Below are 25439 nucleotides of genomic sequence, written 5' to 3'. Positions count from 1 at the left end.
GATGGTGAGAGACACCCCGGAGGCCGGTTTGCCCCTCCACCCTGGCCCTGAGCCCAGCCCCTAACAACTTCTTGGGACACATGGGAAATTTGTGGGAAAGTGACTCACAGCTCGTCGGAGCTCTGGGCCTGCAGTCAGCCTAGGAGGGGTGCCCTGAGCTGAGCTGGGGGCTCCAAACATGGCCGCTTCAGCCCTCCATGCTGCTCTTGGAGAGCGGGTGGGCATGGGATGCTAGCTCAGTCTGTTCAGCCTCCACGTCCTTCGCGGGTATCAGTACCTTGATGATCTTGAGGGGTCCCCGGTGTCAGCTCCCCATCCCCGCTGCCCTCCCCATCCCCCACCCCCAGCTGAAGGAGGGGTGAGAGGAGGCCTGACCCACCCGGGCCGTGACTGGTCCAGGGGTGAGCAGGTGACCCAGGCTCATCCAGTTGAGAAACAGGCTTGGGGCTCTGGCTACTGGGGGAGGCATGCTTTCTGCTCCCATCGGCCCTTCGCAGGTTTGTGCGAGGACAGGCCACGAGCCTGGGGGTCACTTCTGCCACCATGCTGGAGGGCCTGCCCGAGAAAGACGCCAACACAGGGGAGCAGAGCTGGGAGGGGAAGCAACACAGAATCCTGACAGGATCCTTGGAGCACCTGAACCGCATTTTGCCCAAGGTTAGTGCTAACTAGTCGGTGTTGGGCTCCCCTGGTGGCCCAGACAGTGAAGAATCCGCCTGCAATGCAGAAGACTGGGGTTCAATCCCTGGGTCGGGAAGATCCCCTGGAGAAGGAAATGGCAACCCACTCCAGCGTTCTCACCTGGAGAATCCCATGCACAGAGGAGTCTGGCGGGCTACAGTCCATGGGGTCGCCAAGAGCCAGACACGACTGAGCGACTGACACACACTTAGTGTTACCTTGGGACTTTTTCTGTTCATGAGACCACGGGATTCTCTTCTTAAGCCAGGGTGACCTGAGCAGTTGTCACTTGCAACCAAGCATCCTGCCTAAAGCAAATAATAAATTCACAGGAGTGTGGGCAAACGCCAGGACACCAGAGGCGAAAGTGGCAGGTGCAGAAGCTACGGACAGCCGGGCACCCCAGATGCCGTCAGGCTGAGCAGGACCACACCCTGGAGGCCAGGCCCCAGTCCTGGGCCCTCCCCCAGGATGCCAAGGAAACCCAGCCCTCTCACGCCCATGCTTTCTTGGATTCTCAGGACAGACCTGCAACAGGAGGGACGGTCCCCAACTCAGAGTCACGTGAGCCAGGCAACCACGGGGCTGGGGTCCACTCAGGCCTCTCCGGCTCCAGGTCACCCCTGCCCCTTGCCCCACAAGGCTCCAGCCTCAAACCCAAATCCTGCAGAATCTCGGAGGGGACTTCTGAGAGCATCCCGGCCCAGCCCTGGCCTGCAGCTGATACTAAGATGCTTCTCCAGGAGCGGCCAGGTTCGCAAGGAGGACTGTTCACCTCCCTGAGGCTTCGTCCCCCTCCCCCCAGCCTGCGGGCGGGAAGGTTCCACCAGGGGGGAGCCGGATGGGAGGAAACCTGAAACCACAGGTCCAGGGCCCTGCCACCCTCCCCCCGGCCCCCCACCCCCACCAGCCCGCGCCCCCAGCTGGAGGAGGGCCTCTGGAGCTGGGGCACCGGGCCTGGCAGGCCCTCCCGGGTCTGCCCAGCCTCCCACGTCTTCCTCTCTTCCACCCCGGACCCCCGAGTTCCCAAACCCGCAGCCCACACACCAGACGTGTGTGTGTGTGTGTGTGTGTGTGTGTGTGTGTGTGTGAGTATGTGCGCGCGCGCGTGTGCTTGGTTGGCTGCATGATTTTTAAAAACTGGAATTAATTTCAAACATGTTGAAAAAAATCAGATTTCTCAGAAAAACCAGCCTGCCAGCTAGCTTCTCTTGGAAAATCAGATGATCTGGAAGCTCCCGGTGGCTGGGCTGAGGCGCCCCTTGTGGGCGGCCCCGGGCCCCTGGCAGCCACGTCGCCTTTCTAGAACCCACTGCTTCTGGTGGTGGGTGCTTCGGGGTTGGCCCCCCCGGGCGGGCTACACCCCCAACCAGCTGCTCTTCTGACAAAAGCCCCCACCAGGCCGCTGCAGCAAGTGGCAAAGGAAAGCCTCAGGCCAGCCTGGGTTGGGGGCCTCTCCTCTGAAGCCCCCCACCCCCGAGTCAGAGCACCATCTGCTGACGCCGGGCCCACCTGCCTCAGGGCTTCAGTCCTGTACCCAGAAACCCCCCCATGGCACCCCGTGAGTCCTGGCCAGGCTCAGCACATTTGTTCTGCAAAGGACCAGACAGTAAGTGTTTGCAAGCCCCATGGTCTGGGTCACAGCTACTCAGCTCTGCCCCTCCAGCCCCAAAGCAGCCACAGGCAATGATAAAGTAATGGTGTGGCTGTGTGCTAATAAAACGTTATTTACAAAGATGGGGGCAGGCCCCACGGACTTCCCTGGTGGCCTAGCAGGTAAGATTCCACGCTCCCAATGCAGGGGGCCCCGGGTTCAGTCCCTGGTCAGGGAGTTAGATCCCACATACCATAACTTCTAAGAAGTTCACATGCCACAACTAAAAGATTCCACGTGCCACAACTGAGACCCAGCGCAGCCAAAAAAAAAAGATGGGGGCAGGCCACGTTTGGTATTTTTAGTTTGCCCCTAAATTAAATCTGTCTTCCTAAGTAGAACAGGCATAACAAACCCATCCCTCGCCCATGCAAGTGGTCACCAAGTAAGGGGCCACCAGACACAGGCTGCAGGGCTCAGGGCCAGGTCCACCTTGCTGACTGTCCCCAGGCCAGAGTGTTGCTTGGTCGGCTGCTCTTGAGACATCACTGCACCTCCATCCTGTCCCAATTCACTAAGCATCCTCCACTTCAAAAGAAACACCACACCGCCATCCCACACGTGGGCCGGGTTCTGAGGCTCTAAGGTGTGGTCCACCTCTGGGAGGCAGAGGCCTCAGGCTGACCATGGATGCAAGCTCAGGCAGCCAGAGACTCACCCTCACCCACCAAGTTACCAGGCACCTCCAGCCCAGGGGACTTGGAAGAGGCCCAACCTACTGGGTAAACAACCACCTCACCTCCTGTGACCCTGTTCAATACACTTATCTCTAACCCTCACAGCACTCCTTCAAGGTAGAGGTTTCCCATTTTCTAGAGCCTCAGTTTCCTCTCTGTCAAATGAGGATAATGCCATCGACTTCATAGAGTCCTGTCTGGAGCACAGCAGTGATTCTGGAGGTGCTGCAGCCACCTTGGCACTGTGAGGACAAAAGCCAGAGGCTTAAGGATGACAGGGCAGTAGCTCAGAGAATCAACTGGCCATCCAGGACTTCTTGTCACACAAGGAAAAAACACAAACCCTACTTGGTTAAACCACTTCAGTCAGGTTTCTGTTGCACAGCCTGACGGACGCATGCTATTACGCTCACCATCACTCCAGTTAATGGTGAGCTGCCCAAAGTCACGCAGCTAGGAAATGCGTGGAGCCGGGACTCAACCCAGGTCGTTCGTATGATGAATGGAATGATCACCAAAACAGTGAAAACTTCTGGATCTCAGAATTGTTCCAAAAGGTAAAATGGAATTCCAAATAACTGATGTATGCATTGCCCCCTCCAGAAGCTCCACTCCCCTCTTGTGAGGGCTGCACGTGGTGACTTGCTTCCGCAGAACAAGAGTAGGGGAGAGAGCAGGCTGAAAATAACTGCCCAATAGAGACACCTGGCAAACACTGCCTGGGCCAGATAGTCAAGGTCAACATCATCCGTGCTACGTCATGTTGAGAGCAGGGGCCCTGGATCTGATGTGACGAGAAGGGCACTTCACCTCCAGGGTCTCCCCCTCCTCCAAAACCTACAACCCCAACCTAACCACGAGAAAAACATCAGATGAGCCCTAATTGAGGGACGGTGAACAAAATCCCTAACCCATAATCCTCAAAACTGTCAAGGTCATCAAAAACAACGAGAGTCTGAGAAGCTGTCATAAACCAGAGGTGGCAGAGCAGACATGAGGACTATCTATAATACAGAACAGAAAAGGGCACTGGGGAAAACCAGTGAAACCCGAATAAACTTCGGAGGCTAGTTAGACAGCAGTGTATCAAGGAGGGTCCTTTAGCTGTGACAGTGCACCCCAGTCAAGCAAGACGCTTGGGGGAATTGGGTGAGCGGCATATGAGAACTCTGTATTATCACAGCAACTGGTCTCTAATTCTAACGTACAAAATTGTATTGGGTGGAGGTAGGGTGAAGCAGGCAGACAGAAGAAACATCTAGGTCCATCAGGACAGACCAGGCCCCCAGTCTTTCTCATCTCAACCACAGTGGCCAAGTAATGAGCTCTTCCTGAGTGCCCAGCCCACAGCGGGACCTGCGGGCCCACAGCTGAGAGAGACAGGTGTCCCTACTCCCATTCTCCAGAAGAGGAAATGAAGGCTCACAGACACACCTGCCCAGGATCACCCCACTGGGAACTGGCAGAGAGCGGAATTCGAACCCAGGCCCGCCCTGGCCTAGCACAGCCAGGACCCAGGGGCCCTGGGGCTGAGTGGGGCAGAGAGCCGTGCTCTCGCCCAGGACTTGAGACGTCCCTCCAGGATCTGCTTTCCAACCTTGGACCCTCAGGCACCCACCTCTAGCTTATTCAGAGACAGCAAACCAGTGGCCTTTGGGTAGCGTCCGGCCCACACACTTGACATGATCAGTTCAGTTCAGTTCAGTTCAGTCGCTCAGTCGTGTCCGACACTTTGCGACCCCAAGAACCACAGCACGCCAGGCCTCCCTGTCCATCACCAACTCCCGGAGTTTACTTAAACTCATGTCCATTGAGTTGGTGATGCCATCCAACCGTCTCATCCTCTGTCCCCTTCTCCTCCTGCCCTCAATCTTTCCCAGCATCAGGGTCTTTTCCAATGAGTCAGCTCTTCGCATCAGGTGGCCAAAGGATTGGAGTTTCAGCTTCAACATCAGTCCTTCCAATGAACTTTCAGGACTGATTTCCTTTAGGATGGACTGGTTGGATCTCCTTGCAGTCCAAGAGACTCTCAAGAGTCCTCTCTGACACCACAGTTCAAAAACATCAACTCTTTGGCACTCAGCTTTCTTTATAATCCAACTCTCACATCCATACATGACTACTGGAAAAACCATAGCCTTGACTAGATGGACCTTTGTTGACAAAGTAACGTCTCTGCTTTTGAATATGCTGTCTAGGTTGGTCATAAGTTTTCTTCCAAGGAGTGTCTTTTTATTTCATGGCTGCAGTCACCATCTGCAGTGATTTTGGAGCCCCCAAAAATAAAGTCTGCCACTTCACAGGATGGGCTGGTGCAAATTGTAAAACGCGTTACCTGCCACCGTGGAGGCACCAGGATGGCTCACGTGAACACCGCGTTCCTGCTTCTCCGGAACAATGCGGCCACCTGGCCGCGCCAGGCCTGTTTTCCCGCGGGCTGTGGCAAGTCGGGCCCGTAGATGTCTGGGCACGTGCCGTCCGGTCTGCCGCTGGCCGGCCTCATTCGCCCTCAGGACACTGGGCCCATGAGCTCCGGGCGGGCCAGCAGTGGCTCCGGGCTCATGTCACCGTGGGGCTGTGGGTGCTCCCCGTCCTGTGGCCTGGTCCCCGGGGCTGGGGGGAACGGCCAGCCCGGGCCGCTGCTGGGACCAGCGGCTCCGCCCTCAACCCGGGGCCCCCCAAGGCGTGCCGGGGCCTGGAGTCAGGTGCGCCCCGGGGCTGTTCTGTGGGGAGAAGGCCAGCTGGCAGAGGGCAGGGCAGGGCATGTGCCCAGGGTCACACAGCTGCTAAACGGCAGAGCCGAGCGCCAAACGGGCTCTCCCGAGCTCCTGGCAACGGCCTCCACCTCGGCCAGCCCACACGCCCTTCACCCCCGGGCCCAGCCTCTCCGCCCCCCTCAAGGCCTCCTCACCCCTCCCGCCTGTCCTGCCAGCAGCGCCTGTGTCTGCTGCAGGGCCCCCAGCCTTCCAGAACACTCTGACAGCTGTGAGCAGGGCCCCACCCATCCCTCTCGAGCAGCCCCTGCGTGTCCGATCCTGCCTGCGGGGTGGGCTGGCCGGCCCCATGGTGGCCGCACGCAGTAGCGCCCCTGCCCCGAGCCCTCCTGCACGGCCCCGCCAGCCCGCTCAGCACAGCTGCTGGCGGCAGCGGAGGCTGCTGGGGTGACGGGGACAGGGCTTGGGGTCCCCAGCTGGGACAGCTCCGGTGCAGGGCAGACCCCAGAAGCAGGCACGAGCTGGTGCAGGCTCGTGAGAGGCCGCGCTGACCCTGGCGGCTTCCAGAGCCCTGTGGATCCCGCTTTTAGCTGCAGGAAAAGCGTTAACGTGGAAACCAGCAGAGAAGGAGCCCCCGGAAATTCTGCCAAGACACTGGCGACCAACTGCAAACGCACACGGGGTCTGGGAGGCAAGACAGGACAGCGGGTAGACGGAGTCATGGCATGGCCCCCTCCAGAACTGGGTCTCTGGGGGCTCCCTGACCCCTCCAGCCATGGCCCCTCTGCTCTCCCGGGGCCGTCTCCTGGAGCAGGGGGGTGTCTGACCTGGGCTTTGCCTCTCATCAGACGGCCACTGAGGCTAACCATCTAACTACTGTGCACTTACATATATATTTAACTGGGCACCTGCTACATTTCAGAGACCTAAATCTGCAGATCACAAAGGCCCTTCACAGATGAGGAAACTGAGGCTTTCAGGAATCCCCGGCAGTCCAGTGGTCAGGACTCCGTGCTTTCACTGCATAAGGCACAGGTTCAGTCCCTGGTGAGATCCCACATGCTGTTTGGTACGGTCAAATAAATAAATAAAAGCACACAGTAAAAGCAACGCATGGCTCTGGAGGGAAGCCTGGAATGGAAACCAGATGAGAAGGAAAAATCTGGTAAAATCCAAAGTCCAGTGAATAACACTGGACCAGTGCGGGAGGTCTTGGTTTTGACAACTCTCCTGGGTGGCTGTCAACCCACCTGTCACGTGAGGTGACGGGAGATGGGGAGACGAAACAAGGGGAGCGCGGAAGCTCTCGGGAGTACCGTCTTTATAAAAGGTTTTCCGCAAATCTAAAATTACTCAAAATAAAAAGGTAATTTAAAAATAAACACACAAAGTGTATTCCCGGCAGAACACGTGAAGGGCTGAACAATCACACTGACGTCCTAACGACGCCGGTGATGGAGACGGCAGCTGGACCTTCCTTTATCTCAGCCGCTACTCAGGACAGTCCTGGACAGGGGCTAGGACTGGGTGTCCAGCCCATGTGACTGAGATTCTGCAAGCTTAAGCTCCATGCAAAGCATGACACTTGCAAGTGACAGGCAGGGCCAGCCAAATGGCTTGATCTGATGCTCTGCTATCACTGTCTTGAAATTCTCAGTAACTTTAATATTTTAGGAAACTTTTATTCACTTATTTCTGGCTGTGCTGGGTGCCCCTGGCGGTGCTGGGTGCTCCCTGCGGTGCTGGGTGATCCCTGCGGTGCTGGGTGCCCCTGGCGGTGCTGGGTGCTCCCTGCGGTGCTGGGTGCCCCTTGTGGTGCTGGGTGCCCCTGGCGATGCTGGGTGCTCCCTGCGGTGCTGGGTGATCCTTGCGGTGCTGGGTGCCCCTGGCAGTGCTGGGTGCTCCCTGCGGTGCTGGATGCCCCTTGCAGTGCTGGGTGCCCCTGGCGATGCTGGGTGCCCCTGGCGATGCTGGGTGCTCCCTGCGGTGCTGGGTGCTCCTTGCGGTGCTCGGCCTTCTCACTGCGGCGGCTCCTTCCGTTGGGGAGCTCGGGCTCCAGGGCACACGGGCTTCCGTCGTTGCCATGCTCGGGTTCGAAGCTGTGACTCCTGGCTGCTCTGTGGCATGTGGATCCCTCCTCGCAGATCAGGGACCGAACCTGTGTCTCCGACATTGGTAGGCGGACTCTTTACTGCTGAGCCACCAAGGGGAAGCCCCTCTCAGTAAGTCTTGACAAAGGGGTCCCGGGCTGTAGCGGGCTGCGGTGACAGAGCCGGGTTACAAACTGGGATCTGCGTTCTCCATCCTTGGGATGGTCACACGTGGTCAGCTCCATGCACAGCATGGGCCCAGCGCTCCTGGTTGAGAAAACCTCATGGGGCCAAGGGTGGCTTGTGGGAGCAATGGTAGAGTTGGGGGAGGACCTTGGCGGATGGATTTGGCTGCACCTGGGGCTGTCCCAGAACAGATCAGGTAAAGAAGATGCTTTTCCAGGCCAGGGCACCAAACCAGCTGCCCACGGCCAGCGGCCTCCCTGTCCCACTGGGGTTCTCCACGTCCACGTCAATGAGCCCAAACCAACAGCTGGCCAGGGCCCAGCAGCTGGTCACGGTCTCATCAGAGCCATCCTTGTTTCACTCCGATGCTGATTTACAAGAGAATCCTCGAGGCTTCGTTGGCCGACCTCGAAGGTGGTTGACTCCATGAAAGGATGTTGGAAACAGCACCAGTTAGCGCTGGGAAGCAGAAAGCAAAGACAGACACCATCGACCGTTTTGTTGGCATCCTGCACATGGGCAGCTGTTGTCCATTAAACAAGCCGTCAGGGCAAAAACGGAGGCAGCCACCAGGACCGGCGGGCACTGAGCAGCTGCCCATGGGCCCGCCTCGCACCCCTGCTCTTCACCCAGGACGGCAGGAACCTGCTGCAAGGCTGCCCCAGGCCAGCACTGGGCTCTGGCCCCCGACCCCAGGCGGGTGGGTGGCCTGGGAGCCTCTGACGGTCACGGTCACCACACCGATCCCATCCCTGTGGCCCCAGAGGCCCAGACACGGATCTCATAAGGCCCTTTCACAAGAACTCAGCTCGTGCACTCTCCTGGTCGGATTAGGACATTTTATCCGTTGGGCCCCCTGAGCATGAAAAAGGATGCTTTCCAAAGTCTGCGATAGAACATTTGACAGCAAGAGAAAGGAAAAGAGGAAGAGACAGAGCTTGGTGGAAACAGAGACAAACATCATTAGAGATGGGGGCTTCCCTGGTGGTTCAGATGGTAAAGAATCCGCCTGCAATGTGGGAGACCTGGGATCACTCCCTGGGTTGGGAAGATCCCCTGGAGGAGGGCATGGCAACCCACTCCGGTGTTCTTGCCAGGAAAATCCCATGGACAGAGGAGCCTGGCGGGCTGCAGTCCATGTGGTTGAAAAGAGTCGGACACGACTGAGTGACTAGGCATAGCACGGCACAGAGATGGAGACTTGGACAAAGGGAAACAGACAGAACACACAAGAAACAGAGAGAAAAATATGAGAGAGAGAAGATGTGGCGACCAGACACAGGAGAGCTCAGAAAGGGAAGAGGTAGATGGGAAGGAGGAGGGAGAAGACGTGGGGGTGAGAAAATGAGAGGAGAGGGAAGCGCCAGAGAAGCCCCGACAGGAAGCGGGGCTCCGGCGAGGACCAGGGAGCAGACGTGATGGGAGCTGGGGAGTCGGTCCTGGGATGCGGGGCCTCCCCAGTCCAAACCCAGGCTGTGTGCCCAGCAGGCGCATGAGAAACTCCCCAAGTCGCCCCACGCTAAACCCCACTCCTTTGTCCAAGAAATACCAGTATTCTGAAAGGGCAAAGGCCGGTGCAGGAGACAGGGCGGTCTGGGCGCAGCGGACTCCATCCGGCCTGAGGGACAGCACCAGGCTCTTCTCTCATCTGACTCAGGACCCGGGAGAAACATCTGGTCTCCCCCTTCCACCCAGGGGCGGTGCCCCGTCCCCGGCTGCAAAGCCAGAAAGAGGAAGAGAGATTCGGGGCCGCCCCCTGGCCCCCAGGGCCAGCCCAGGCCTCCAGCCCCGCATCAGCCCGGAGCCCCTCGCAGGGGCGTCTCCCTTCTCCTCTCTTCCGTGACTGCACCCACTGTGCCCAGGAGCATCTGGTCCACAGCAGATGCTCAATCAACAAGTGCTCGCTCTGCCTCGGGGCTAAGGCCTCAGGCTCCCGTTGGACCCCTCCAGCCCTGAACCCCACCCTCGCATCTCCGACCCTGGCTCTGCCTGCCAGCGCACCCAGAGCGACCCCCGACTCACACTCCCTGGATGAATCTCCAGGGAATTATGCTGAGCGAGAAAAGCCAGTCCGCAAAGGTGACACGTTGTGTCATTCCGTTTATAGAACACTTCCGAAATAGCCGAATTTCTGAAATGCAGGACAGACTGGTGGCTGCTAGGAGCTGGAGAGAGGGCTGGGGAGGAAAGCTGGAGGTGGTCACAGGAGGACGTGAGGAACCCCTTCGGGTCTGGGACTGTTCAGCCCACGCTGTGGAGGAGGAGACAGGAACCTCAATGAAACAGAATGTACAGAACAGATCCAACTGCACAGAACTTAAAACACACACCACTGAGTACAGGTAAAACTGGGGAAACCCAAGGGACTTGCCTGACTTCCAGGGGTTCAGACTCCCTCTAAGGCGGGGCGGGGGAAGGGTTTGGGGCTTCCCAGGTGGTGCTAGTGGTAAAGAACCCACCTGCCAACGCAGGAAACAAGAGAAGCGGGTTCCATCCCTGGGTTGGGAAGATCCCCTGGAGGAGGCCATGGCGACCCACTCCAGTGTCCTTGCCTGGAGAGTCTCATAGACGGAGGAGCCTGGCGGGCTGCAGTCCACGGGTCGCAAAGAGTCAGATACAACTGAAGTGACTGGGCAGGAACGCAACCACGCAGGGAACTAGAATCCCACATGTCATGTGATGTAGCAAAAAACCCCAAAAAACCCAGGGAGATCCAAGAGCAGCAGCAGAGTGTATCAAAGCCGAAATCCCGGCTGTGATGCACCACGGTTTTGGAAAATGTTACCATTGGGGAAAACTGGGCAAAGTGTACAAGGGCACTTTCTATTATTCTTTATAACGGCATGTGAATCTCTAACTGTGTCAATGAAGAACTTCAATTAAACACACACACGTTCCCCCACCTCCACTCTGGCCCCCAGCCCAGGCCCCTAGCGTCTCCCTCTGGACCACCCCAGCAGTTCCAGCCTCCTGACCTCCACCCTTGCCCTTCCAGCATCTCCCTCCATATCTCGAAACCCTCCAGGGCCCAGTCCTTGCATGGACCCCACGACCTGTTCCACCCACTCCCCCCACCTTCACCCCCGGCTCCAACACACCGCCCACCAGGCCTCGCCTCCCGGCTCCTGCCTGAGACACCTGCACACTCCCCTCCTTACCTCCTCCCGGACCTCGTCGAGCTCCATGTCTCCTCCTCAGGGAGGCCTCCTCTGACCCCTCCTGCCCCCAGACCCACCTCACCCCCCTCCCTCACCTCCTTCTCCCCCAGGAGGCACTTCACAAGCTACACTAGACTATCGGCTGTTGGAGGGTGGGAACGTTCTCTGTCCTCCCGGGGCTCAGAGGATCTGAAACAGCATCTGGCTCAGGTAGGTGGTGGATGATAAGTACTTGTTGAACGAATGAATGAAAAGGGAGGTGTTGGGCGGAGATCTGGCATCAAAGGAGTCAAGCCCGGCCCAGGGGCTACGGAAGAAAGGGGTAAAGGGCTGGGGTTGCCCACTGGTGGCTCCTGGAGCAGCCAAGGCCTTCCGGGGGACACAAGGGGAGACTTAAGGGGAGGAAGCGCCCAGCACAGGGGGATGGCGGGCTGGGCTCCAGGCACGCGCTCTCTAGGTCTCCCGGAGCAAAGCCCGAGGTACGAAGGGACAGCAGCCAGGACAATACCCTGCACGCCAGGCCATGGTGTCCAGCCCACATGCTCTCGAGGACAACAAACTGGGGTGGGCTGGAGGCTGAGCTCCCTTTCTGGGCCTCTTGGGGGGCCCGGGGACAAGCCGTAAAGGCTTCCCACCACCTGCCCATTGCCTCTGAAGCAGCTCAAGCTGCCTGTGGGGACGGGGGTGGGGGTGAAGGCAGGGGTCACAGAGGACCTCCGACTGGCACTTTTTTTTGTAACTGAAGGATAATTATTTACAATATTGTGATGGTTTTCGCCATCATCACGAACTGGCCATAGGTACACGTGTCTCCTCCCTTCTGAACCCCCTCCCACCTCACTCCCCACCCCATCACTCCAGGTTGGCACAGAGCACCAGCTTTGGCTTCCAGCATCACACAGCAAACTCCTACGGCCTATTTCACCTCTGGTAACGCACAGGTTTCAACGGCATTCTCTCAGATCATCCCACCCTCTCCTTCTCCCACTGTGTCCAAAAGTCTGTTCTTTGTGTCTGGGTCTTGTTCGATGTCTCGCACATAGGAGCATCAGTACTATCTTTCTAGATTCCATACATCTGTATTAATGTACGATATTTTGCCTTTTTCTTACTTCACTCTGTGTAATAGGCTCTAGGTTCATCCACCTCATTAGAACTGACTCAAATGTGTCCCTTTTTGTAGCTGAGTAATATTCCATTGAGTACATGTACCACAACTTCCTCACACATGCATCTGTCGATGGACACCTAGGTGGCTTCCACGTCCAAGCTATTGAAAACAGTGCTGCCGTGAGCATTGGCGTACATGTGTCTGTCTCAATTGTGGTTTCCTCAGGGCACATGCCCAGGAGTGGGAGTGCTGGGTCATGTGGTAGCTTTATTCCTAGCTTTTTAAGGACGCTCCACACTCTCCTCCATAGTGGTGGCACCAATCTGCATTCCCACCAACAGTGTAAGACGGTTCCCTTTCCTCCACACCCTCTCCGGCAGTTATTGTCGGTAGACTTTTCGATGCTCTCAGCATCCCCTCGAAAGCCCTACTTGGGGCTGCCAGTGCTGAGAGCAGGATCCCCCCCCAGCACAGTAAGCGATGCCCCATTTCCAGGTTCCTCAGACGGCAGCAGTCCCTCTGTCGAGCTGTGTGACCTTGGCCAAGTTGCCTAACCTCTCTGTGCCTCATCTTTCTCATCTGCCAACAGAGCTAATAATCGTTTCTACCTCGTAGAGTGCTTTACCCAAATACCCCCACAGTGCTTAGGACACAGTAACTCCTCAATGAATGCTGGAGAATTTCATTATTACTGCCCTCTGAATGTTTTTTTTTTTCTTTTCAAATTGGACTATACTTGATTTTCAATGTTGTGGTAGTTTCTGCGGTACTGCAAAGTGAATCAGTCACACATATACCTGTGTCCACTTTTGTCGTTTCATTCTTTTCCCATATAGGTCGTTACACAGTATTGAGTTCCGTGTGCTACAAAGCAGGTGCTTATTAGTTACCAATTTTATGTGCAGCAGGGTGGACATGTCAGTCCCAGTCTCCCAATTTATCCCTCCTCACCCTGTCCCCTGGTAACCACAGATTTGCTTTCTACATCCACGACTCTACTTCTGTTTTACAAATACGTTCATTTGTATCTCCCTTATTTTTTAGATTCCACTTAGAAGTGACGTAATGATGCGTCTCTCCGTGTCTCACTTACTTCACTCAGAATGACAGTTTCCAGGCCCGTCCATCTTGCTGCAGATGTCAGGCCCCTCAGTTCTCTTAAATGATGTCATTAGCTTGGGAACAGCTCAAGTGTACAGTTTTACAACACTGAGTTTTTTTTTCAGTGTTAAATGCATTCAGTTTCAAAGCATGAGTATTTAAACTAAATCACAACTGGGGAAGCCAGTTTCTGGTACTGCTTTGATTTTTAATTCCCAATGACCCTCAAAAACTATCCAGCACACTTCTCAGCCCCTAACAGGCGTAGCTTATCATCACCCTGGTGATCAGGCTCAATGGAGATGCTCAGGAATACCTGCTGGCCAGACAGGGACAGATCTCTGGGGACACACTGGGCACCAGCCCTGAGACCAGCCCCCCAGCCCACGGCCTCCCGTGTCCCCCCCAGCAATGACTGCTGGCATCTGCGTCTGCCTGCCCACCACCCCTCCTCATACACACTCCTGGGAGCGGTGCCCGGGGCCTCTGGAGCCAGGTCCAGCCAGCCAGGAGCCGCCAGACACAGGAGGGGACAGGGCAGAGCTGGGGCCACAGTGCTGAGGTCCCCAGCCCAGGTCACCAGGGGCCGCCTCCCATGCGGGGCTCAGTTAGGGCCATCCCTGCACCAGCCACCTCCCTGCTCCGACTCCTCACTCCATTGGAAAGCCAGGACTCCTCACTCTTCGACCAGGTTTCCCAGGTTACTTATTAGGACTCTCCAAGTAACAGGAACTTTGGCCTTGACATTACAACGTGACAAGGTGTGATGGTATCAGCCGGAACAGGCACCAAGATGAATTTACTGCTTAATGAGACGTGGTTTATTTTCCTGGCAGAAAGCTGACCGTGAACGGAGCCAAGTTCAAGAACTTCCCAGGCTCCTTGGGTACTAAAGGGATCACACTTTCTGCAGATGCCTCAGCCCCAGCTACAGGCGTCACACGGGTTCCTACACCAGGAGGAACCCCTCCATCCATCACGTCACCTGCAACCTGTGGTCGCGGATGGGAGCTGCTGGTGCTCTGCCGGGGCCTGCCTCGCTCAGGACCACCGTGACACCCAGCGCCAAGCTGATGCCACGTATCAGGCACCATCCCCTCCCACGGCCCTTTCCTGACCCCTCTTCCCCCGGTTTCTGCCACGCACCCTACCCACAATTATCTGCTGTAACGCCCGCCTCTGAGTTTACTCTCCAGGGTGAGCGTGAGCTGGGGCAGGGACCAGTGTCATCACTTCTGCCCAGCTCACTGCTGATATCACTAACAGCGCCCCCACCAGAGTCTCCAGCATGCTAAGCACATCTCTGTAGGACCACCCCCCCCACCCCTACCAACTGTGGCCCCGCTTATGTCCAACAAGGACCCCCAGACTCTGAGACGGGCAGGAGGTATCCTTGGTGCTGCCCAGGCAGCAGGCGCAGACTGGACGCACAGCCGGCCTGCCCCTCCAGTCCCCACAGAGAGCCCACTCGGGCCCACAGCCTCTCTCTTTCCCTCTGAGGGGGGAGGGTCCCAGTGAGAGCCCTAGGGACGCTGGACGGACGCCAAGGCCAGGGAGGGGCTGGGGAGAGGGGGCATGGTGCGGGCTTGTGTGTCAGATGCAAGGAGAGACTCGGGCGGTGGGTTGGAGACCCAGCTCCACCCCTGGGTCAGGAAGACCCAGGAGGAGGGAATGGCAACCCACCCACTCCAGTGTTCTTGCCTGGGCAATCCCATGGACAGAGGAGCCTGGCGGGCTACAGTCCACGGGCTCACAAAGAGTCAGACATGACTGAGCGTCTGAACACATGCAACAGGTGGATGAACATGAAGATGAGCCGAGCCAGGGACAGTGAAGCGCTAGCTTGGGTCGACCCAAAGGAGAGCCCAAGGAACGCTCCCTGCTGGCACCAACGTCGTCATAACTACTATTGTTAACTCCAAGAGAAGACAGTCCTTACCCTTGAGAAACTCTGTCTTGGGGAACAACAGGTGAAAACAGAGATGACTCCCCAGGGTGCTGTGCCCACAGGGGACTGGGGCGCCCAGAGGAACGCTGCCCGGGGCAATCTAGATGGCTTCCCGGAGGTGGTGACGCTCAATTTAGCCTTGAATGACGAATAAACAGTGCCAAGCCGGGAGCAGGCAGGGGCTTCCAGGCAGGGGACCCGCGTGAGCAAAGAGCAGAGACAGTGTCCACCAGGCCCAGGGATGGGCCACGAGGCAGCACTGGGCTCTAGGATGTTCACGGGGGTGGCCCTGAGGGCGGTGCTGTTAGGAGACAGGGCGCTGTGCCCTGCCAGCCATGGAGAAGTTGGGGTACCCCCACGTGGGCCTCGACAGTGCCCCCTACCCCAAATAAACACTCCTCTTTGTGGACAGGAGCTTCCTTCCCACTCAAAACCTAAACAAAAATGTAACACTGAAAAAAAAATCTGATTGCCAAAGCAGCCGGCTAGCAGCCCTCTGTCCTTCCCTAGAACCCGTGTCATCAACTATCTGGACTCAAACAAGATCCGTTAACGTGTGAGTGCTGAGGAGCTCGGGGACAGCGAGCCTGCTGGGGGGACTAACCCAGCCCCCCTCGCCTCCATTGCTGCGTTAATATCTGCCATCTGCTCGGGCTGCATTTTTCCCCCGCAAGGGACGACGGGGCAGAGGAGGAGAGGCCGCTCCAAGGCCGGGAGAAGGCGTCAGGGGATCTCCTCTACCTTCTTTGTGCGGCCCCGAGATAAAGGCCCAGCCGGGCCGGGCCTCCTTCCGGGAGTCACCCCTCCGGGGGACTGGGCACAGCGCGAGGGCGGGGCAGGGGGCCCCTGCCTCCCCAGGGCCGGGTGGGGAGGGGCGAGCTGGGGGCGGGGTGGGGGGACGGCGGGGGGCGGGGCAGCGCCAAGCCTGGCACCAAGGACGCCTGCAGGCGGGCCTGGCAGGGCAGCTCCGCCCACAGCCTACGCCACCTCCAGGGAAGCCCAGGAGGCGGCCCCGGGCCGCTGGGCAGACCGGCAGACCTGCAGACCTGGGCCTTGTCCGGCCCAGCTCTCCACTGCCTGGGGACCACCCCCAGAGGGACCCGGGGGAAGGGGGCCTCCCGCGGCCAAAGACGCCTTCAGAGCATCCACTGATTAACGTTTATTAAACACCTACTAGGCGCTCAACCCACTAGGAAACTCAAGTGCCCACAGGCAGGTAATGACAAAGGGTGACGTGGGCCAGACGGGGGCTCAGCAGGGATGCTGCTCGCGGGCCCAGATCTCTGCTTTGTCTTTTTTATATTTTTATTTGGCTGCACCAGGTCTCAGTCATGGCATGTGGGATCCAGTTCCCTGACGAGCAATCAAACCTGGACGCCCCTCCATTGGGCAGAATCTCAGCCACCAGACCACTAAGGAAATCCCCCTTCTGCTTTCTCAAGAGAAGCCAGAGGTCTACATTCTTATGTAAAATTTCCTTTTTTAGATGCTGGCAGATAATTCAAATTAAACATGTACATATACCAAGCTGGCCATAGAACACATGTTGGTGGGGCAGACCCGGCCCAGGATCTCCAGTTTGCAACCTCCGCCATCCAGGCTGTGGTTCCTGCACCTGGGAGGATCACAGACAGAAGGGAGAGACCCTGAACAAGGTCAAAGTTGGGTCAGATCTGTCTCTGCCGCCTGCGCTGTGTGGCCCTGGGCAAGTGAACGGCCCTCTCTGAGCCTCGGGTCCCTTCACCTCTGGGGCTGTTATGGGACGTCGAGATAAGACACAGGAAGCCCTTCATGAAAGTACTCAACGTGCGGTGCTGCGCTTAGCCACTCGGCTGTGTCTGACTCTTCGCAGCCCCATGGACTGCAGCCCGCCAGGCTCCTCTGTCCGTGGGGTTCTCCAGGTGAGAATACTGGAGTGGGGTGCCATGGCCTCCTCCAGGGGATCTTCCCAAACCCAGGGATCCAACCCAGGTCTCCCACATGGCAGGCGGATTCTTTACCACCTGACCCACCAGGGAAGCCCGAAAGTACTCAATACAACTTCCACAGTTGGAACCGGAGTAGACGCCCAATAAAACTGCTGGTTACTCATCACGCTGCTGCAGAAAGCTGAGGGCCCCTGCTGGGGCTGGCGCAGAGTGGAGGAAGATGCCATGGGCTTTCCCCTCCTCCCTGGTCCCAAATGCCTCTGAAGGGTTGGGGGGGGTGTTGGCTCTGGGACACCGGCCATCAGCCCCAAATCCAGAGCTGGGGAGTGTGCTAGGTGTGACCCACGGCACAACACATTTTTCCCCCCTCAAATGTTTAACAGTGAGAAAAATTAGTTGCTGACTTTTAGACATTCATTAGAAAATTCATGTAAAACTCCACATGCCCAGCGTGCTCCCCCAAATAGGAAAATCTGGCCCTCCTTGATCCCGTTTCTGCAAAGGCTGCTTCTGAAATTTGCTACCTCTATCATTAAGGCACGGGCTCTGCAATTCGCCACAGTCCGCACCACTCCCTACTGTATCACACCTGGCGGAATACACCCATCTGTGTTACCAGATCACCCCGTGGGCAGCTGCGGGGCAAACAGGTGGGTCGGGCAGCCCCAAGTCGAGCCCAGGCCACAGCCCACCCCGGCAGCCTGCTCTGCGCAGTGTCAGGACTTGGCCCCAAGTGGTTTTGCACTTAGCCAGACAGCCTTCCTTGGAAAACACTATACTGTTATCCATCGGGAAATTAATCAAAATGACACCTCGTGAACAAGATGTTTTGGTTTGGCGGAAAACAAACAGTGGCTGACAACAAATTAGCGAGGCTGTTCTGTGCCTCTGGGTGCAGGCGCCGAGCAGAGGGCCTGGCGTGGTCAGGACACCACGGTGGGCACTCGGCCATCACCGGGACCTGGACCCCGGGGGGCACGGCGACCCCTGGCGTGCTCTCCACGCCCCTCCAAGACCACACGCCTCCAGCCCCATCTCACTTTCACTCCCACATGTGCCTGAAATGATCTCCAGATGTGAGGGGCCCTGTGTGAGCGGGCGGGGGGCCGCCTCCTCAGGCAGGGTCTCTGGGACCAGACACACACTGGGAGACCGGGGTGCCCCCCGAGAGCCCCCGTTTTCTCTCCCAATCGGACAAAGGCCCCGAGACCCAGCAAGGCAAAGGTCTCAGGGAGCTCCGGGCACAGCATGCGGGGTTTCCAGGCCAAGGAAACGCAGCCCTAACAGCTGAACTCTGAAGCTTGGAGGGCACGCCTGTGCCCAGCTCAGCTCCCGTGGTCAAGTCTAAACAAGACAGCGCTGACCCCAAATGCCAGCCTGAGCTCAGGGTAGAGAATGAGCCCTGGAAACTCCCTAAAGCAGAGCACATCTACCAAGTCACTCCCTGGCTACGAGCCCTCCCAAGGCTCCCTGCTGCCCTTGGCCTAGTGCTCGGGCCCCCGGTGTGGCCCAAGACCCCTGCTTTTGTCCAGGCTGCCCCCCACCTCGTCTCCTACACCCTCCCCGGCTCCCCACATGGGACTCACTGCTGTTCCTCAGGACCCAAGCTCGTCCCACCCCAGAGCCTCTGGGCCCGCCATCCCCACTGCTGGGAATACCCCTGCTTTTGACTTCAGCCTGCTCTCACTCACTGTCCGGGTCTCAGCTTACGTGGCCCTTCCTTAGAGGTCATCCCTCAGAGCAAGCCAGGCCCTCTTTAGAAATGTCCAGCTACTGAATTTTCTGAGATTTGGTCACTGCCTCTATTCTCCTACTGGACATGTGCTTCCTGAAGCAAGAGGTCACGGCTCTCTCCCAAGATAATAAGGGACAGAGTTAAGAATGTAGATTCCCATCCTGATGCTCAGCTGTGTGGCCCTGGCTAAGTGACTATACCTCTCTGTGCCTCAGTTCCCTGGCCGGGATTAAAAACAGCGCGTTCCTTGTAGGGTATTGGGCTGAGAACAGCAGCTGGCACGGCCGGCTTGCTCTCTGTCCCCACCGCCACGAAGGGCTCAGGCAGTCTGTCCTGAGCCATTATTTAAAGGCGCAGCTGATGGCAGACCCACCGGTGCTTGGAACCCTCCGTCTGGAGTTCTGGACTCTCTTTCTTCTTTTTCTTCCCAGGGCTTTAGTGGAGGAGGCCCTCTTCATCACACATCAAATCGAAACCAGTTCTCTAGCAGGCAGACTGTTTCATGATCAAGCCCATGGTAACCAACAGGTAAGCTATCTGAGGCCTGCAGAGGCTAAGAGACTCACCCACGGTCACACAGCTAAAAAATGCCATAGCCAAAGAGAGGTGCGATTCTGAGCTAAAGGTTTGCAGCATTGGAAGAATCAACATAAAAGCATAACAGGAAACTTTCATGCCACACAGCATGGAAACACAAACCTTTGTACCATGAAAATATTCATGTGTCTGTTAGCATGAAAACTGAAGCCTGGAAGTGTGTACATTCTTATGTCTGGGCACAGAGGGCCCAGGGCACCAGGCCAGCCCTCACCCCGGTCTGGGCACTGACCACGCATGTCTCTGGCAGTTCAAGTCAGAGGCCACAGGCCCAGCCTTCAGGGGGAGCGCGTGGCGAGGAGGAACACTCAGCTGGCATCCCCAGGCTGGCCCCGGCCTCGGCCAGCAGCGAGGCACATGGGCAAGAGGGGCAGTGGGGGCAGGGGGGCTTTCTGGCCCCACCACTGCTGTGTTGGGAGACCCTGGCCCGGTGCCCCGCGCCCTCCCTGGCCTCCCCACTTTAGCTGCAGAGTGAGGGAGAGAAAAGATGGAGAAAGGAGGCCAGGAAGGCAGGTGGCACTGGCAGAGTTAACAGAACTGCAGACCCAGCCTCTCCCCACCCCTTGCCCTCCCCAGGATCTCCTGCTCCAGCAGATGGCTGAGCAGGGAGGGGAGCAAACCTCCCCCAAAAGGCCCTTGCCCAGCTCCAGTGGGGGAGGGCGGAGGGCCTCCTGCCTGGGCCCCCGGAGGGAGGCCCCTCGCTGATGCCCCCTGACTCCAGGAGGGCCTGGGGGCAGCGATGAGCCGCCCGTTTCCTTTGAGGGGGTGGGCTTCCAAAGGAGTTGGGGCAGGACCCTAAGCCAAGAGCCCCTGCCCTGCGCCAGCCCCTCACTGCATGGGGCAAGGAGGGTGAGTGGCGGCAGGAAGGCAGAACCCGGGCCCATGTGGCCTCCGAGGGCAAGGGCAGTGGTCAGTGAGGTGTCCACCTCGGCAGGGATGGAGGGGAAGCGTCTGGACACAGCGTGGAACCCTGGCTGGGTGGGTTCCTCCAGACAGAAGAAACGGGGACCCACGTGGGGGCTCTTCAAGGACCCCACCCCAGACCGCAGCTGCAGCGGTCGGAACCAGGCCCCAGGAGACCCAGCAGGACCAGGCACTGCAGAGCGCCGGTTCCGCAGGTTCAAATCGCAGCTCCACCACGTTCGGGCGGGCAAGTGGTTTGACCCTTTGGTGCCTCAGTTTCCTCATCTGATGACTGGCCTCCCTCACTGGATGGGCTGCAATATGCCAGAGGGTCTGGGCCCCAGGGCAAGCTGTGACGACTCTTTATCTAGAAGAGCCCCTGCAGCTGCCACCCGGGTGCACATGCAGCCCTGGAAACCCTCAGGTTTGCACACGCGTGTGCGCACACTCGCCTGCATCCCCTGGACCACACAAAGCCCTCCCAGGGCCAAGATCAACACGCCGGGGTTGCTGAATGACTCACCAGCCCTGGCTGGGACGCGTTTCCTGGAACAAGTCACCACAGGTAGGGCTGGGGGGCCCCCCGTGTCTGGTAGAGATGAGAGGGTGCAGGTCCCAGCGTGCCCGGCCACACCCTGATGGGATCCCACAGCAGGAGTGGGCGGGGGACCCCATTCCACAGCCCCGCGGGCCTGAGTTCCAACCCCAGCACTGACCTCAGATGCCTGACTCTCCCCTCCAAGCCTTGCCACTAAAGGAAGGCACTGGTGCCAACCACAAAGGGACAGCCGTGCGGGTTACAGAAAAAGACCGTAAGGTGCAGAGCCCAAGGACCTGGCAGGCCCAACTGTGAGGTTACCTGCTGCAGACAGCAGGCAGCCAGGACCTCTGTCCTTCCTCCTCGGTGGTGCTTCTGAGCCATCGGTGGGCAGAGCACCGTGTGACTGGGGGGCTCCTGGTCACCCTGCAATAGTCACCATAACTTGAGGGAGAGGAGGACCAAGGAGGCCGCTCCTGACCTCACTGTCATTGGAAGGCGCAAGAGAACACATTTGTCTAGAGAGAGCGCAATCCCAGAGGGCTTCTCAGAGGAGGTGACATTAACTTGGGCTCTAAAGGATCAGTAAGAATTCTGAGACCATGAACTCTGATGCCACAATCCAGCTGCTACTGGCTTTGGGGCAGTCCCTCACCTGGAGGCAAGCAGGTAAGCAGCACACAGCAGTTTTTCCACCAGTATAAGGGGCACAAGGACCCTTCCTTTTGCATAGGGAAGATTCCAAGGAAGTAGCAGTGTGGGAGGGAGAGGCCCTGGCCAGCTGTGGGCTCGCTGCCCCTCCCACTGTGCCCCGCCCTTCTGGTCAGCTGGAGGCTGACTCGTGCCCTGGGGCGGGGAACCCCACCTGAATTCTGGAAATGGCCCTGAGCCTCAGATGCGGAAGGAAGGGATAGGAGCTGTCTCTCACCAGCGCGGGAACTCCAGACAGACCCGTGCTAGGCAAACAGCAGGCATTGACTAAACTGTGGATGAGGGGGCGGGCAGCCACGGCACCTCCGCTCAGGGCACACAGGGGCACCCAAGAGAGGGTCTGCGATGCCCCAGCCGCCCGGCCAGCCCCCCACCAGCCAGCCAGACGCCGCTTCCTGTCTGCAGAAGCCAGCCGTGCCCTTTGAACTCCCGTTTCCGGTGCCCCTCTCCCGGCTCCGGGGTCTGGGACGGGGCGGGGAGGTGGGGATACTCACGTTCCCGAGCGCGGGGAGCCCCGAGGAGCCCAGCCACTTCCGCAGGGTCTGCGAGAGGGCCCCGTGGTCCCGCTCGGCCTGGAGCACGTGGGCCTCCAGGAAGGAGACGTGCCGTCTGACCATCTTGACAAAGGCCTGTCGGGGGAGCGGAGAGACGAGATGCCACGGCTGCCTCCCTTGGCCGCCAGCAGCCACTGCCTCCAGCCTCCCTCTCGCCTGCCCCACCGGCGCCAGGCTCTGGGAGACCTCAGGCTCGCTGCTGCCTTGCTGGGAGCACCTTCAGAAACCCTGACGGTAACAGTGATGCCTCCTCTTGGGGCCCCGGCCTGCCGGGCCTCCACTCCTATCCTTTCTCCTTCCCCTAGTGACCCTCTGTTTAGACTATTTACAGAGGGGAGAAACCAACGGTCAGAGAGGTCGGACCACCTGCCCAAAGTCACACAGCTAGGCAGCAGCAGAGAGGAGGCTCGGGCTGCACGACCTTCTTTATGAAAACTGAAGTTTTTAGAAATCGCTCTCTTTTTGTTTTTTTTTTGGTCATGCCGCGCATCTTGCAGGCTCTTGGTTCCCTGACCAGAGATCAAACCTGTGCCCCCAGCAGTGGAAGCGTGGAGTCCTAACCCCTGGGCCACCAGGGAATTCCCCAAAATTGCTCGGTTTAATATTTGATGGGTATTGGGGAGTCTCACACTCAGAAACCGCCAAGGGCAGGCAGGTGACAAGCGAGTGAAACAGACTGAGAACAGGCTGGTGAGCTGGAATACCAGGTCCCTGGCCCCGGGGGGTCACTCAGCTTGGGGCTCTACTGCAAAACCTCCAATATTGAGAAGAGAAAAGAGAAGGCTGGGGTCAGACCCGCTGGACTAGAACCCAGGGGTCTACCACTCATTGGTCATATGCCTTTTGCCAGGTTACTTCATTTCTATTACCCCCCAGTTTTACTATCTGTGAAGCAGGAATCATAACGATATCAACCCTGCTCAGCAGTTTAGTGCCCAGGGCATATTAAGAGCTCAGTTAATGCCAGATAACATCATTTAAAAAGAAAAAACAGGACATTCAGATTTCATGAAAAATGTCTAGTTTTTAACAATGTCAGCAATAAATCCGGAATGTTTAAAAAAAGGCTGTGCAGGCCCACTTGTTTGCGACTTCTGCTGTGTCTGTGTGCTGGGTGCACGTGCGTCGGCGTCTGCACCTGCGTTTGCGTGCGTGTTGTGTGTACATGCGCATGCACTGCTCGTACACCCGGGAAGGCCGCCAAAGGTGGCGACTCCAGGTCCATCTCAGACAAGCCTCCCCTCGGTGGGCCTCTCCGTTCCCAAAGGAAAATGCAGAATGTTTTCCTGCATCAGGAAGAGGCCGGAGACCCTCTCAGCGCCAGGCCCCACGGGGGAGCCCCACTTCCGCAGATGGAAGGCCCCAGGCCCGCCCACCCAGCAAGGCCCAGCACCCGCTCTGCCCCCTCCCTGTGTCCCACCCAGGCTTCCCTCTGGTTCCTCGAAAGCCCCAGCCTCACCCTCCTCCGGGCCTTTGCAGCAGCTCTCTCTCTGCCCGGGCACCTCTCTTCTCCATGGGTGAACCCTGCTTTTCTCCCAGGCCCTGAGTCCGCTGGGCCCTCCACAGAGGGGCCTTCCCCGACCACCTAGGCTAATGCGGCCCCACCGAAGAGCTGCCCAGGCCCCGTCTTCTTCGCTCTCCTCACCCTCTCAACTTCCTGTCTGCCGGTTCAGGGTCCATCTCCTTCCAGAATGTGAGTTCTGGAAGAGCAGCTGCTGAGTCAGTGCTGTTCACCAGGCCACGACCAGGGCCTGCTCGGCTGGATGGCGGAGGCAGGAACGCATGCACACGTGAGAGGATGAGTGCGCACAGGAGAACACGTGTGTGCATGTGTGAAGGCATGCACACGTGAATGAAGGCACATACACATGAATAATGCATGTACACACGAACGAATGCACACATGCATGAACGCACACATACATGAATGCACACGTGAATGAAGGCACACACACATGAATAATGCATGTACACATGAATGAATGCACACATGCATGAACGCACACATACACGAATGCACACGTGAATGAAGGCGCACACATGAATAATGCATGTACACATGAATGAATGCACACATGCATGAACATACACATACATGAATGCACACGTGAATGAAGGCGCACACACATGAATATATGTACAGCATCAATGAATGCACACATGCATGACATAACATACATGAATTGCTCACGTGATGAAAGGAGCACACCTGAATAAAGGCATGGACACAGAACAATGCACACATGCATGATGTTATATTACATGAATGAACACGTGAATGAAGGCACACACACATGAATAATGCATGTACACACGAACGAATGCACACATGCATGAACGCACACATACACGAATGCACACGTGAATGAAGGCACACACATGAATAATGCATGTACACATGAATGAATGCACACATGCATGAACGCACACATACACGAATGCACACGTGAATGAAGGCGCACACACATGAATAATGCATGTACACATGAACGAATGCACACATGCATGAACATACACATACATGAATGCACACGTGAATGAAGGCGCACACACATGAATAATGCATGTACACATGAATGAATGCACACATGCATGAACGCACACATACACGAATGCACACGTGAATGAAGGCGCACACATGAATAATGCATGTACACATGAATGAATGCACACATGCATGAACATACACATACATGAATGCACACGTGAATGAAGGCGCACACACATGAATAACGCATGCACACATGAACAAATGCACACATGCATGAATGTATATATACATGAATGCACACGTGAATGAAGGCACACACACATGAATAATGCATGTACACATGAACGAATGCACACATGCATGAACATACACATACATGAATGCACACGTGAATGAAGGCGCACACACATGAATAACGCATGCACATATGAATGCATCTATGCATGAATGCACACCCAGGAATGAAGGCACACATGCAAGAGTCAGTGAATAAATGAATGACTGCATCCTCAGCAAAAAAACATTGGATGAACCCGGACGGCAGCACTGTTGTGCGGCTGCTGCCCTATGGTTCTGGCAAGGGCAGAGCTGAAAGGCTCTGAATAAGGCACATCAACTGTGTGTGTGTGTGTGTGTGTGTGTGTCTCTGTGTGTGTGTGCTG

At 57.3% G+C, this 25439-nt stretch overlaps 1 protein-coding gene across 2 annotated transcripts in view; it reads right to left on the bottom strand.

The window, feature by feature from the left end:
* Positions 1 to 25439, bottom strand: part of BCAS4 (breast carcinoma amplified sequence 4) — a 61404-nt gene that overhangs the window by 3864 nt on the left and 32101 nt on the right. The gene's annotated exons all lie outside the window — the stretch shown is intronic.

This window comes from Cervus canadensis, chromosome 10 (assembly GCF_019320065.1).
Source record: "Cervus canadensis isolate Bull #8, Minnesota chromosome 10, ASM1932006v1, whole genome shotgun sequence".
Taxonomy (NCBI): Eukaryota; Metazoa; Chordata; class Mammalia; order Artiodactyla; family Cervidae; genus Cervus; species Cervus canadensis.
Note: the sequence above shows the minus strand (reverse complement) of the source record. Positions and strands in the feature narration are given on the sequence as shown.